Raw genomic sequence first — 13,133 nt, forward strand, 5'->3', positions numbered from 1 at the left:
CCTGACCCACTCAGTGCGATTTTGCCCCCGCAGTCCTGACCCCCTCAGAGGGACTGGCCCCTGCAGCCCTGACCCGCTCACTGCAACATGCCCCCCGCAGCCCTGACCCGCTCACAGGGATTGGCCCGCCGCAACCCTGACACGCTCACAGGGACTGGCCCCCGCAGACCTGACCCGCTCACAGGGACTGGCCCCCGCAGCCCTGACCCGCTCACTGCGACTTGCCCCCGCAGCCCTGACCCGCTCACTGCGACTTGCCCCCCGCAGTCCTGTCCCGCTGACAGGGACCTGCCCCTTGCAGTCCTGTCCCGCTGACAGGGACTTGCCCTCGCAGCCCTGACCCGCTCCCAGGGACTTGCCCCCGCAGCCCTGACCCACTCACAGGGACTGGCCCCCGCAGCCCTGACCCGCTCACAGGGACTGGCCCCGACAGCCCTGACACGCTCGCAGGGATTGGCCCCCCGCAGCCCTGACCCGGTGACAGGGACTGGCCCCCACAGCCCTGACCCGCTCACTGCGGCTTGCCCCCCGCAGTCCTGTCCCGCTGACAGGGACTTGCCCCTGCAGCCCTGACCTGCTCACTGCGTCTTGCCCCCTGCAGCCCTGACCTGCTCACAGTGACTTGCCCCCCGCAGACCTGACCCGCTCACTGCAACTTGCCCCCCGCAGTCCTGTCCCGCTGACAGGGACCTGCCCCTTGCAGTCCTGTCCCGCTGACAGGGACTTGCCCTCGCAGCCCTGACCCGCTCACAGGGACTTGCCCCCGCAGCCCTGACCCACTCACAGGGACTGGCCCCCGCAGCCCTGACCCGCTCACAGGGACTGGCCCCCACAGCCCTGACACGCTCACAGGGGCTCGCCCCCACAGCCCTGACCCGCTCACAGGGGCTGGCCCCCTGCAGTCCTGACCCGCTCACAGGGACTGGACCCGCAGCCCCGGCCCGCTCACAGGCACTGGCCCCCACTGCCCCGACCCGCTCACAGGCACTGGCCCCCGCAGCCCTGACCTGCTCACAGGGACTGGCCCCCCGCGGCCATGACCCGCTCACAGGGACTGGCCCCCGCAGCCCTATTCTGCTCACAGCGATTTGCCCCCTGCAGTCCTTTCGCGCTCACAGGGCCTGGCCCTTGCAGCCCTGACCCGCTCACAGCGATTTGCCCCCGCAGCCCTGACCCGCTCACACGGACTGTCCCCCTGCAGTCCTGACCCGCTCACAGGGACTGGCCCCCACTGCCCTGATCCGCTCACAGCGATTTACCCCGCAGTCCTGTCCCGCTGACAGGGACTTGCCCTCGCAGCCCTGACCCGCTCCCAGGGACTTTCCCCCGCAGCCCTGACCCACTCACAGGGACTTGCCCGCGCCGCCCTGACCCCCGCTCACAGGGACTGGCGCCCGCAGCCCTGACCCGCTCACAGGGCCTTGCCCCCGCTGCCCTGACCCGCTCACACGGTCTGGCCCCAGCAGCCCTCTCCCGCTCACAGGGACTGGCCCCGCAGCCCTGCCCTGCTCACAGCGGCTGGCCCCCGCAGCCCTGACCTGCTCACAGGGCCTGGCCCCCGCAGCCCTGACCCGCTCCCACGGACTGGCCCCAGCAGCCCTCTCCCGCTGACAGGGACTGGCCCCGCAGCCCTGCCCCGCTCACAGCGGCTGGCCCTCGCAGCCATGACCCGCTCACAGCGATTTGCCCCCGCAGCCCTGACCCGCTCACAGGGCCTGGCCCCCGCAGCCCTGACCCGCTCACAGGGCCTGGCCCCCGCAGCCCTGACCCGCTCACACGGTCTGGCCCCAGCAGCCCTCTCCCGCTCACAGGGACTGGCCCCGCAGCCCTGCCCCGCTCACAGCGGCTGGCCCCCGCAGCCCTGACCCGCTCACAGGGCCTGGCCTCCGCAGCCCTGACCCGCTCACACGGACTGGCCCCAGCAGCCCTCTCCCGCTCACAGGGATTGGGCCCTGCAGCCCTGACCCGCTCACAGCGATTTGCCCCCTGCAGCCCTGTCCCGCTGACAGGGACTGTCCCCCTGCAGTCCTGACCCACTCACAGGGACTGGTCCCCGCAGCCCTGACACGCTCACAGGGGGTCGCCCCCACAGCCCTGACCCGCTCACAGGGGCTGGCCCCCTGCAGTCCTGACCCGCTCACACGGACTGGACCCGCAGCCCCGACCCGCTCACAGGCACTGGCCCCCACAGCCCCGACCCGCTCACAGGCACTGGCCCCCGCAGCCCTGACCCGCTCACATGGACTGGCCCCCGCAGCCCTATTCCGCTCACTGCGATTTGCCCCCTGCAGTCCTTTCGCGCTCACAGGGACTGGTCCCCGCAGCCCTGATCCGCTCACAGGGACTCGCCCCCACATCCCTGACCCGCTCACAGGGACTGGCCCCCACAGCCCTGATCCGCTCCCAGTGACTTGCCCCCGCAGCTCTGACCCACTCACATGGACTGGCCCCCGCAGCCCTGACCCGCTCACAGGGACTGGCCCCCGCAGTCCTGACCCGCTCACAGGGACTGGCCCCCACAGCCCTGATCCGCTCACAGGGGCTGGCCCCCTGCAGTCAGACCCGCTCACATGAACTGGCCCCCGCAGCCCTGTCCCGCTCGCAGTGATTTGCCCCCTGCAGTCCTTTCGCGCTCACAGGGACTGGCCCCCCGCAGCCCTGACCCGCTCACAGGCTCTGGCCCCCGCAGCCCTGACCCGCACACAGGGACTGGGTCCTGCAGCCCTGACCCGCTCACAGCGATTTGCCCCCTGCAGTCCTGTCCCGCTGACAGGGACAGTCCCCCTGCAGTCCTGACCCGCTCACAGAGACTGGCCCCCACAGCCCTGATCCGCTCACAGCGATTTACCCCGCAGTCCTGTCCCGCTGACAGGGACTTGCCCTCGCAGCCCTGACCCGCTCACAGGGGCTCGCCCCCACATCCCTGACCCGCTCACAGGGGCTGGCCCCCTGCAGCCCTGACCCGCTCAGACGGTCTGGACCCGCAGCCCTGACCCGCTCACAAGCACTGGCCCCCGCAGCCCCGACCCTCTCACAGGCACTGGCCCCCGCAGCCATTACCTGCTCACAGGGACTGTCCCCTGCAGCCCTCTCGGTCACAGCGATTTTCCCCCGCACCCCTGACCCCCTGACAGTTACTGGCCCCCGCAGCCCTGACCCGCTCACAGGCTCTGGCCCCCGCAGTCCTGACCCGCTCGCAGGGACTGGCCCCCACAGCCCTGACCCGCTCACAGGTACTGCCCCCCCGCAGCCCTGACCCGCTCACAGGGACTGGCCCCCGCAGCCCTGTCCCGCTCACAGGGATTGGCCTCCGTAGCCCTGTCCACTCACAGCGGCTGGCCCCCGCAGCCCCGACCCGCTCACAGCGATTTGCCCCCTGCAGTCCTGACCCGCTCAGAGGGACTGGCCCCCGATCCCTGACCCGCTCACAGAGATTTGCCCCCTGCAGTCCTGTCGCGCTCAGTGGTACTGGCCCCCACAGCCCTCTCCCGCTGACAGGGACTTGCCCCTCCTTCCTGTCCTGCTCACAGGCACTTGTTCCCTCCGTCGTAACCCGCTCACAACGACTTGCCCCGTCCGTCCTGACCCGCTCACAGCGTCTTGCCTCCCATCCCTCTTAGACAGGTCACCCCTTGCTCAGAAACGGTCCCAATTATCCATGAACCGGAAACCCTGCCCCCTGTGCCAGCTCCTTAACCATGCATTCATCTCACCTATCTTTCTATGACTTAGCTCACTAACATGTGGCACTCATGGCAACCCATAAATTATTACCCTCTCGGTCCTGCCTTTCAGCCTCTTTGCTAACTCCTTGCACATAGTCCGCAGGATGTCATCCCTCTTTCGGCCGATGTCATTGGTACCAACGTGCCCCGTGGCCTCTGGCTGCTCACCCTCCCCTTTAAGAATTTGTTGCAACCACTCAGAGATGTCCTTGACCTTGGCACCAGGGAAGCAACACGCGGCCCTTGTGTCTCAAATGTGGCAACAGAATCTATGCCCCCAACGAATGAGTCTCCAACCACGTTCGCTCACTTGGATTTGCCTTACTCTGTCCAACAGCAGGGTGGTTTGTACTATGGACCTGGCTACTGCTGATTATATAACTGACCCAGTTTAGTTTTAGATCAGTGTTAACCTTGGTTTAGTGGATAGCCAAGCACCTCAGTAGTCTACAATACAGGAGAAATACATTATAAGCTGACAGATTCTGTGACAGTCAAGAACAAGCACTGAATTGTTCTGACCTCATTTCCAACACCTGGCCCGTAGCCTTGCATGGCTTGGATTGCACTTGCACATCAAAAAAAAATAAATGTAACGATGATGTGAGGGTAAGGACATGGAATTTTTTTGATATGGTCATATTCTCTCTTGTTGGAGCTGATTGCTGCTTAGCACTTGTATGGTGCAAATGTAACTTATCCTTTATCAGGCCAAGCCTGATCGTTGTCCAAGTCTCACTGTATTTTCTCATCGTTGACTTAATGTTGGTTCGGCCCAACAGTGTTGTACATACCCTGCCTATTCTGAAACTCTACCACTTAATATTAAGTCTAATAAAGACAAGTATCCAATGTGCCTTCCAAACCACTTCAACGACCTGGTCCATTACATTGGGGGATCAACAGGCATGCACATCAAGATCCTGAGATCCCTCTGATCATTGGTGCTTGTGAGGTCCCTATGATTCATCATGGGCTCCAAGATCTGATTGTGCTGTGTCACCTAATCCTTATCCCATTTGTCCTTACATGAAATAATGTTCATAGAACATAGAACATAGAACATAGAGCAGTACAGCACAGAACAGGCCCTTCAGCCCACAATGTTGTGCCGACCATTGATCCTCATGGATGCACCCTCAAATTTCTGTGACCATATGCATGTCCAGCAGTCTCTTAAATGACCCCAATGACCTTGCTTCCACAACTGCTGCTGGCAACGCATTCCATGCTCTCACAACTCTCTGCGTAAAGAACCTGCCTCTGACATCCCCTCTATACTTTCCACCAACCAGCTTAAAACTATGACCCCTCGTGCTAGCCATTTCTGCCCTGGGAAATAGTCTCTGGCTATCGACTCTATCTATGCCTCTCATTATCTTGTATACCTCAATTAGGTCCCCTCTCCTCCTCCTTTTCTCCAATGAAAAGAGACCGAGCTCAGTCAACCTCTCTTCATAAGATAAGCCCTCCAGTCCAGGCAGCATCCTGGTAAACGCTTCTCAACAATTCTTCCCAATCCTACTTTTTGCAATCATGACACAGGTGAGCATGAAACTTGGAACACGACAGCAACAGGAATGTGCCCTTCGGCCCACCATGTTGGGCCAAACATGACAACAAATGAAATAATCCCTTCTGCCTGTCCTTGATCCATAGTCCTCCATTCCTTGCATATTCGTGCACTTAACTAAAAGTCCCTTTTAAATGCTTTCATCGTATCTGCATCCACTACCACCCCGGGCAATGTATTCCACACTTTTAACATGCTCAGTGTGAAATATTTGCCCCTCACATCTCTTTTGAACTTCCCCCCTCTCAGCTTAAATGCATGCCCCCTAATAGTGGACACTTCAACTCCGGGGGAGAAATTTTCTGACCGTTAGCTGTATTTATGTATCTCCTAATTTTATAGACTTCTATCAAGCCTGCCCTCAGCTTCTACTGCTCCAGAGAAAACGAAGAGTTTTTCCAGCTTCTCCCTCTCGTTCATACCCTCTATTCCAGTCAGCATGCTGGTAAATCTCTTCTGCACCCTGTCCAAAGCCTGCACGTCCTTAGTGTAATGTGGCGGCCAGAATTGAATGCAATACTCTGTGTGGTCTCACCAAAGTCTTGTAAAGCTGCAATGTGACATCCTGACTCTTGCGCTGAGTTCCCCTATGAATAAAGGCAAGCATGCGATATGCCTTCTTGACCACCCTATCTACTTGTGTGGCTACTGTCAGGGAGTTATGGTCTAGGACCCCAAGATCCCTCTGGACATCACTGCTGTTTGGGGTCCTGCCATTAACTGTGTATCCCTTTCCTTAACACTTGGTCTCCTAAAATGCAACACCTCATGCCTGCCCAGATTAAATTCCATCGGCCATTTCTCCGCTCGTGTTTGCAATTGGTCTGTATCTTGCTGTGTCCTTTGACAACCTTCCATGCTGTCCACAAGTCCACTGGTCCTTATATCATCTGCAAACTTACTAATCCCCCATCTACATTTGCAACCAAGTCATTTACATATATCACAAACAGCAGAAGTCACATCGATGCGGAACACCACTCGTCACTGAGCTGCAGCCAGAAAAACAGCTTTCCACCACTGAGACGGCAAGAACTGTAGATGCTGGAATCAGAGATAACCAAGTGTGGAGCTGGAGGAACGCAGCAGGTCAGGCTGCATCAGAGGAACAGGAAAGCTGACATTGTTGATGCTGCCTGGCCTGCTGTGTTCTCTTTGTTAGCCTTCCACTGCTACCGTCTGCCTTATATGGGCAGGCCAAGTCACCACGGATCTCTTGGATCTTAATCTTCTGGATGAGCATACCATGAGGGACCTTGTTGAAAACCTTCGTAAAATCCATGTATATGTTATCAACTGTTCTGCCCTAATTGATCACCCTTGTCACCTCCTTGAAAACTTCAACTGACTTGGTAAGACATAACCTGCCCCGCATAATGCCATGCTGGCTGTCCCTTATTCGCCCATACCTTTGAGACATGAGACACTCACCAGTCTGTAGTTTCCTGGAAAGTCCCTGTTTTCCTGCTTGAACAGAGGAACGACTTTATCCACTCACCAGTCTCCGCAACCCCTCCAGTGCCTGGCAAGGATATCAGATCCTGTTGAAAGTGGGGTGTTGATGCATTTGTGTCATGATTGTGTTTTGTTTCAGCCCTAACATTCAAAGCAGTGCAAGAATGTCTTTGTGCAGCAGGCGAGTTGTGATGAGACTGAGCCTTCATACAATTGCAAGATGTTGAAAATTTGCCATTATTTATGAAAACAGTGATAAATTTCCATGATCAACATTTCTGTTACACTGCAATGATTATCCCGTGGCATGTAAAATCAGAAAGATACGATAAAATGAGACTGGGTCATATGCAGGGAGAATGTTTGCCTTTCATGTCTATAGAAGTAGTGAAATATTTCCATGAATCGAAGAGTCACTTTTCCGTTCATTGAAGGACACAATCATCGCCTTGGAAGCTTCATCACGATACTACTTTGCATTTCTGAAGAGGGAAGAAGAAATCAACATGCAAATTCAATTCCATGGTTTTGGAAGTCCCATTGAGAACACGATTCATTTGCGCCGGCACAATGCTCTGACCGAGAAAGAATTGAAGGTGAGTTTGTAGTTTGGAAGATCGCAGCAATTTATGCATCAACTTCTTCATCGATAATGTTCCATTGCTTTCAAACTGCATTTTCCACTCTGCAAGATAATAACTGTTAGAACAAGCAACAGTATCGGTAGATGGTCTATGGGGAATGCAATGTAACAAAACCCAATCCATTCAACCACATATTTCAGATATGTCAACAAATTAAATATTCCAGCACAGGATAAAACAAGGAAGATGAGAGTGAGGAGGCAATAGCTCTGATGACAAAAGAACAGAAATTTACCTTTATCCATTTGAGCAAAAAAGCAGGCACACAAATAAATAATCATCTAACAATGCACGTGTGCAACGGAGGCTACAGGGGGACTAAGAATGCCGAATTGTTGTCATGCGTATTGCTGAAAGGATGATTGAAACAGAATCTGTGGTAAATTTGAAGAAATACAGATGATGCATCTCAGGATGTTGGAGGAAGAACATTTATGGACTGAGGCAAATTGTATTGCCCTTTACAGGAGTTGTTAGGTTCATAATGAATTGAAAGACTTCCTTCTGTGCTGAAAGCTTTAGTTTAGTTGCAGCTGGATGACAATTTCTGTTCCTGGTAGTATTTAGCAAACTGTTAAAAGTGAATGTCACTGCACAGAATTCCAAACATGACTCCAATCAGTAGAGAAAATATCCAAGGGGTATCATGAGTTGTAGCCTCTCATGTTGAACAATGCAGCTACAGATACAATGGAGGCACTGATGATAATCTTCCAAGAATCCTTAGATTGTGGAAAATTCTCAGAGGATTGAAAGATTGTGAACAGAACACCATTATTACAAAGATACTTCGACAAAATAGCAAGCCAGTATTGCCAATTTAGGTCAACCTGGGTAGATGTTCATGCCGGCAATGAAAGATGAAATAACAGGGTACTTAGTGTGCTATAACATCCTACAGAGTTAACATCCTTTTATAAAGGGGAAATAATACTTGACAAACTTGCTACAGTGCTTTGAGAAGGAAACAAACATTACTGATGAAGGACCACCAGTTGATGTAGTACATTGAGATTTCAACAAAGCATTTGATAAGGTACAGCTCATAAGGTGTCTCAAATGAAAAGAGCCCATGTGTTCAAGGGTAGTTTGTTCGGATGGACAGAGGACTGCATCGTAAATAGAAGTAGAGTCGTAGCAGCAGGATGGTAACTGACAAGTCATGTACGGCCACAGAGCGAATGCCGCGGATGCCATACACCTCATGTTGACTCGGTTGATTTCGGAAATGGCGTAGGGGATTGCTATGCTTAGGAAAGTTGGGCAGGCTGGGACTACGTTCATTGGAGTTTATAAGATTGAAAAAATCTTATTTTTTCAACATGTAAGATTCTAAAGAGGCTTGATAGTGTATATCCGTAGAGATTACTCCCATTTGTGAAAGATTTTACGACCAGAGGCCACATTTTCAAATTGGTTGCCTATTAATTCAGGGAAGAATTACTTCTTTCAGGTTGTAGCACTCTATTGAACACTTTAGCCAAGAAGGTTTTAGAGGTAATGCCATTAATCATATGCTAGGCTGTAACGGCCAGGTTAATTTTTAAATCAAGAAACAATGATAATGAGAAAAGGGTCGAGGCCTGAAACGTCAGCTTTTGTGCTCCTGAGATGCTGCTTGGCCTGCTGTGTTCATCCAGCTTCACACTTTGTTATCTTGGATTCTCCAGCATCTGAGCTTCCCATTATCAGTGATAATGAGAAAGGGGTAGTCTTTACAGTGGAAGATACTTCAAGGATCCCCTTATTACTAAAGAATACAGGGAGGAATTAAACACATCACTACCACTCCATCACTACCATTAGAGAAGTAGCAGTAGACAATCTAATGGAGTGAAAGCAGATTAGACTCTTTGCCGTGATGGTTGACTTTCTAAGATTCTCAACAATGAGCTTCAGAGTCGGTGTCTGCGTTGATTGTAATTTCCCAAAAAGGTTTAGATTCCAGAGAAGCATCTGAGGGCTGGAAAACTGCCGATGTGACATACCTATTTAAAAAGGAGAGAGGCAAAAAGAAGATAAATACAACCGAAACAACGTAACATCAATTGTTGGAAATATGTGGCAATCAGCTATGAAGAAAATAATAGCAGGGCATTTGGAAAATCAGAATCTAATCAAACAGAATCACCATAGATAATGGGAACTGCAGATGCTGGAGAATCCAAGATGACAAAATGTGAGGCTGGATGAACACAGCAGGCCAAGCAGCATCTCAGGAGCACAAAAGCTGACGTTTCGGGCCTAGACCCTTCATCAGAGAGGGGGATGGGGTGAGGGTTCTGGAATAAATAGGGAGAGAGGGGGAGGCGGACTGAAGATGGAGAGAAAAGAAGATAGGTGGAGAGAGTATAGGTGGGGAGGTAGGGAGGGGATAGGTCAGTCCAGGGAAGACGGACAGGTCAAGGAGGTGGGATGAGGTTAGTAGGTAGATGGGGGTGCGGCTAGGGGTGGGAGAAGGGATGGGTGAGAGGAAGAACAGATTAGGGAGGCAGAGACAGGTTGGACTGGTTTTGGGATGCAGTGGGTGAAGGGGAAGAGCTGGGCTGGTTGTGTGGTGCAGTGGGGGGAGGGGACGAATTGGGCTGGTTTAGGGATGTGGTGGGAGAGATTTTGAAACTGGTGAAGTCCACGTTGATACCATTATGCTGCAGGGTTCCCAGGCGGAATATGAGTTGCTGTTCCTGCAACCTTGGGGTGGCATCATTGTGGCACTGCAGGAGGCCCATGATGGCCATGTCATCTAAAGAATGGGAGGGGGAGTGGAAATGGTTTGCGACTGGGAGGTGCAGTTGTTTGTTGCGAACTGAGCGGAGGTGTTCTGCAAAGCGGTCCCCAAGCCTCCGCTTGGTTTCCCCAATGTTGAGGAAACCACACCGGGTCCAGTGGATGCAGTATACCACATTGGCAGATGTGCAGATGAACCTCTGCTTAATGTGGAATGTCATCTTGGGGCCTGGGATAGGGGTGAGGGAGGTGGTGTGGGGGCAAGTGTAGCATTTCCTGCGGTTGCAGGGGAAAGTGTCGGGTGTGGTGGGGTTGGAGGGCAGTGTGGAGCGAACAAGGGAGTCACGGAGAGAGTGGTCTCTCCGGAAAGCAGACAGGGGTGGGGATGGAAAAATGTCTTGGCTGGTGAGGTCGGATTGTAGATGGCGGAAGTGTCAGAGGATGATGCGTTGTATCCGGAGGTTGGTGGGGTGGTGTGTGAGAACGAGGGGGATCCTCTTGGGGCGGTTGTGGTGGGGGCGGGGTGTGAGGGATGTGTTGCGGGAAATATGGGAGATGCGGTCAAGGGCGTTCTCGATCACTGTGGGGGGCAAGTTGCGGTCCTTGAAGAACTTGGACATCTGGGATGTGCGGGAGTGGAATGTCTTATCGTGGGAGCAGAAGCGGCGGAGGCGGAGGAATTGGGAATAGGGGATGGAATTTTTGCAGGATGGTGGGTGGGAGGAGGTGTATTCTGGGTAGCTGTGGGAGTCGGTGGGCTTGAAATGGACATCAGTTACAAGCTGGTTGCCTGAAATGGAGACTGAGAGGCCCAGGAAGGTGAGGGATGTGCTGGAGATGGCCCAGGTGAACTGAAGGTTGGGGTGGAAGGTGTTGGTGAAGTGGATGAACTGTTTGAGCTCCTCTGGGGAGCAAGAGGCGGCACCGATACAGTCATCAATGTACCGGAGGAAGAGGTGGGGTTTGGGGCCTCCAGTGACAGTGCAGCACTCCCTTAATATTGTGAAAGATTTTACGACCAGAGGCCACATTTTCAAATTGGTTGCCAATTAATTTAGGGGAAGAATTACTTCTTTCAGGTTGTAGCAATCTATTGAACACTTTAGCAGAGAAGGTTTTAGAGGTAATGCCATTAATTATATGCTCGGCTGAGATGGCCAGGTTAATTTTTAAATCAAGGAACAACGACAATGAGAAAAGGGTAGCCTTTACAGTGGAAGATACTTCAAGGATCCCCTTATTACTAAAGAATACAGGGAGGAATTAAACACATCACTACCACACCATCACTACCATGAGAGAAGTTGTAGTAGACAATCTAATGGAGTGAAAGCAGATTGGACTCTTCGCCGTGATGGTTGACTTTCTAAGATTCTAAACAATGAGCTTCAGAGTCGGTATATGCATTGACTGTAATTTCCCAAAAAGGTTCAGATTCTCGAGAAGCATCTGAGGGCTGGAAAAATGCTGATGTGATGTCCCTATTTAAAAAGGAGAGAGGCAAAAAGAAGATAACTACAACCGAACCAGTCTAATATTGTTGGAAATGTGTGGCAATCAACTATGAAGAAAATAATAGCAGGACATTTGGAAAATCATAATCTAATCAAACAGAATCACCATAGCCTGATGAAAGAGAAATTATGTCTGGCTAATTTGTTTGGGTTTTTGGAGGAAGTTTTGGGAGGAGAATTAACAGAGGAAAACCAGTAAATGTGTTGTGTTTGGACTTGGAGAAAGCATTGAGAATGTACACAAAAGTAATAAGCTAAGAGCTGAGGTTTTGAAGGTAGTATATTGCTATGGATCAGTATGCTTTGCATGTTCTGGAAGAAGAGATCACATCTCGAGTGAAATGCACCAAGTGAATACATATTTTGGGGAACTTGGTGGCAATGCGGTAAGTCAGTGCAGAGTGTAAGAGGTGCCATTTGCTTGCTTTTTTTGCCTGATAGTTCATAAGCATTTTTTTTTGAGACAGGGTGAATTGAAGCCAGAATCAGGGACCGAGAGGGTGAACCAGGTTCATTGGTTGGTGATCGCTACTGGTTTAAGAATCTATTATCGGTAGCTTTCAGATTGAAAGTAAATCGGAGAAATATTTACAGGCTACAAACTAAAAGACCAGAATGTTTTCAAATCAAATTAAGATCGAAGTAATTGAAATGGAGATGCCAGGCCAGATGATGATTTGTACCTACATGACGGGCGAGTGGTCAGGCCCCATACTCCAGCTCAGGGTTGATGAACTGGAATCTCAGTTTTGACCAATCAACAAATCATGTGGGGCAGAGTTACCAGGGAATGCTGTGCTTCAGGAGGCAGTCACACACCTTAGATTAACTAGCTGAAACTCGGTCAGTGGCCAATGACAAAGAACAGGGCAGGTGGAAGGATCCAGGATGTAGTGCAGAAGGAACCTTGGCCTTTGATCTTATCGAACAGGTTTGAGATTCTTTCTTCCTGTGTGGATGAGAGTGCAGGGTATAGGGAAGATGAGTAAACTGACTGTAGCACTTTGGTATAGGTGGGACATTCAGGAGGGGATAAAAAGTGAAATGTAGTTATAATCAGAGGTAGTATAGTTAGGGGAATGAACACTGTTCGTTGTGACCAGGATCGAGAGTCTCGAAAGTAGTGTTGCCTGCCTGGTGCCCAGGTTCAGGATATTCCATCTCGGCTACAAAGGAACTTGAAGTGGGAGGAGTAGAAATCCAGCTATCGTGGTCCACACAGGTACCATTGATATGGAAGAAAGAGGAAAGAGGTTCTCCTGAGGGATTATGAGCACCGAGGTGCTGAGGTGAGAAAGCAGAACCAGAATGGTAATAATCTCTGGATTATTATCTGAGCAATTTGGCACGGTGTGAACATAATTATAGATGTACATTGTTCAAATGGTGGCATGGCAGAAATGTGTTTGAATTCATGGGACATTGGCATCGGTACGGGGAAGGAGGGAGTTGTTCTGGTGTTATAGGCTCGACGAGAATCATATTGGGACAAGTA

The 13,133-nt window shown here is 52.0% G+C and overlaps 1 protein-coding gene across 1 annotated transcript in view; it reads left to right on the forward strand.

The window, feature by feature from the left end:
- Positions 1–13,133, forward strand: part of LOC132209270 (utrophin-like) — a 559,562-nt gene that overhangs the window by 19,787 nt on the left and 526,642 nt on the right. Inside the window, exon 3 of the mRNA XM_059644398.1 lies at positions 7,188–7,349. The gene's annotated coding sequence lies outside the window, so the exon portion shown is untranslated. The remainder of the gene's footprint in view (positions 1–7,187; positions 7,350–13,133) is intronic.

Source organism: Stegostoma tigrinum, unplaced genomic scaffold (assembly GCF_030684315.1).
Source record: "Stegostoma tigrinum isolate sSteTig4 unplaced genomic scaffold, sSteTig4.hap1 scaffold_79, whole genome shotgun sequence".
Lineage (NCBI taxonomy): Eukaryota > Metazoa > Chordata > Chondrichthyes > Orectolobiformes > Stegostomatidae > Stegostoma > Stegostoma tigrinum.